Source organism: Clinocottus analis, unplaced genomic scaffold (assembly GCF_023055335.1).
Source record: "Clinocottus analis isolate CAN_PGR_092001 unplaced genomic scaffold, fCliAna1.0.p SCAF_8, whole genome shotgun sequence".
Lineage (NCBI taxonomy): Eukaryota > Metazoa > Chordata > Actinopteri > Perciformes > Cottidae > Clinocottus > Clinocottus analis.
The window spans coordinates 19,059,128-19,061,635 of record NW_027176240.1 but is presented as its reverse complement, the minus strand read 5'-3'; the positions used below and the strand labels follow the sequence as shown (position 1 = coordinate 19,061,635).

Genomic DNA, 2,508 nt, shown 5'->3' with positions numbered 1-2,508 from the left:
TGGAGTCGGAGCTCATCAATATTGAAGAGCAAATGCTTATATTGCAAATGTTGAAGCGCAGGCGACAGATAAGACATTTGCGGAGGTGGTCTGTAAGACCACTAAAAAAAAAAAAGCCAACTGCCGGAAATTTCGTTCTAAGCGGACCAATAACAGCGCTTGCAGTCCATGTCAACGCGACACGAAGTTAGGATTTTTTAGAAGTGCAGGCTACGGCGTAGGGGTCTGCGTCGACGGCGTAGCTACGGCGTAGGTACGCAGTCGACCTGACGCAGAACCATAAACTAGACTTAAGTCATTCAGGTCAGTAACAGGGCCACAATAGTCCTACTCAATAAATTATGTTTTGAATTCAAACCTTAACTCGGTGTGGTTTTCCTACTACGTTATTTACACTTTGAGCCGTGTTGTAACGATTACAAAAGTTATTTGTTTAATTCATACAACCAAAGTGTCTGCTATTATATAATTTGTGTTATGCTCAGCCTCGGTATCGTTGTTCCATATGGACTGTTTTGTGAGTGATGTTTCTGTTTTTCTTGCGGGGTGGGGGGTTGTGGAGGCCCTTGACATGTCCAGGCCCAGGGGCCTGTGGTTTCTTCTGGTTCATGCCTCTACACCACCTCAATTCACTTTGATCCTTTGTTTTGGGTGTTTTTACTCATCAACACAGCATCTCACAGCACAGTTTGTGGTCTTCAAAACGCACATGCAGCGGACTAACTGAAAACAGAAGATGCTGTTTGGACAACCCATGAATCATCCCTTGATCACAATCATTTCTCCTACCTTTTCTCATCTGCTTACAGAACAAAGATGGAGAAGCAATCACCAACCTGCTCTCTCATTTTCTCTGCCTCTGATCATGCATGGCCGTTTTCTTTTCTTCTCTCACTGTTTTCCTCTCTTTTCATGTTTTGACAGCACCCCCCATCCCCCCCCTCCCCCCTCTCACTTCTCTCCTCTTCTTGCAGGCATGTGATGTTTCGATTGACCGTGCAGCGGATCAGCTTTCCTCTCGTAAGTATCTCGTCACCAAGGCTAGTTATTAGGACTGTTCAGTCTTTCCATGGCACCACAAAAAAGCTTCATTACAATACACTTTCAATAGGTTTTAGTTACAAGCTGTGACCCGAATGGGAATGTGGTGCTGAACACAAGCTACTTATGACAATCATAAGGGTCAAAGAAAACCGATCCTGCAAGACTGTCCGATTGTATCATTTGTCCCTTTCAGAGGCCCGTTATGGCACTGCACTCGCCACCCAGTCAGCTTTGGTTCATATTGCAGCGTAGCAGCCTCGGCCGTGTGTCCATGCTGGTAGCTGATGGATATTTGAGCCATGCTGGCAGCTGCTGAGTGTTGACAGAGAAGAAAGGGCGCTAAGAAATCCCGGGGGTGTTATTACTGCGGAGTTGGGAGTAGTCTTTCTGCCGTTAGTGGTGTCACAGGAACTCTAAGACAAGTTTATTGTCAAAGGTTAAGCACCTACACAAATCCCGCAGCGAAGTCAACCGAAAGCCCAGATCATTTGGACAGCTGACCGAGTGTGGACGGGCAGGTGTTAGCCAATAAAAATGAAGTGGAAATTAAACCACTGGAAGACATGGAGACAGGAATAAAATGAGTTCCATGCATCCCACAAAATACAACCTCTAGTGAATTTAGGGAACACAAACAAAAAAAAGATATATTTATTCAGTTTTTCCGATGTGACTTTGTGGTGGCTGGGGGCATGGTTAGGCTCAGCTGCAGAGGGGGGAGGACGGCCTATCGAACAGGTGCGGTTGCTGAGGCCTAATTGACAATGTGATATGCAAACGGGGAGGGGAAACCGGCGGAGCTTCCTGTGGAGACTCCACCAGCTCCCGAGTTCCACTCAATGGAAGATTTTCCACTCAAGCAGTCTTGTGATGATACTCTGCGCTCGGCCTTTGACCAAGTGATACGTGTTCATGGTCAGCTGCTGCGCCCTACCTCAAGCCTAGTTTATGCTTCTGCGTCAGGTCGACGCCGTAGCTGCGCTGTCGACCCAGACCCCTACGCCGTAGCCTGACGTGCACCTCCCAAAAATCTGAACGCAGAACTTTAAATGCTCAACAACGGCGTCACGTCGACGGTGTAGGTACACCGTCGACTTGACGCAAACTATAAACTAGGCTTAACACAGGTTCAATTCAATTCAGTTTATTTTGTATAGCCCAAAATCACAAATACAAGATTTGCCTCGGAGGGCTTTACAATCTGTACACATGACATCCCTGTCCCAGGACCTCACATCGGATCAGGAAAAACTCCCTTAAATAAAGATAGTTAAACCCCTCAGAGGACAGGTGCCGTTTATTAGGCATAATTGGCCACAGGTGAAGCTGTTTAGGGGTTTGTCCCTATATAAGGCTCAGTATGGATGAAGGAAGAAGGAGCACAGAGGCACAGTCTGCCAACGTGTGCATGTCACAATAAAACCAGTTACCAATTACCTCAAGTGTGCGCCTGTCATTGGTGCT

At 46.7% G+C, this 2,508-nt stretch overlaps 1 long non-coding RNA gene across 1 annotated transcript in view; it reads left to right on the top strand.

Moving 5' to 3' along the window:
• The window catches only part of LOC137780122 (uncharacterized), a 4,068-nt gene extending 2,678 nt beyond the window's left edge, over positions 1-1,390 (top strand). Inside the window, exons 2-3 of the long non-coding RNA XR_011077107.1 lie at positions 975-1,020; positions 1,238-1,390. This is a non-coding gene — a long non-coding RNA (uncharacterized lncRNA). The remainder of the gene's footprint in view (positions 1-974; positions 1,021-1,237) is intronic.
• The last annotated feature ends 1,118 nt before the right edge of the window (positions 1,391-2,508 follow it).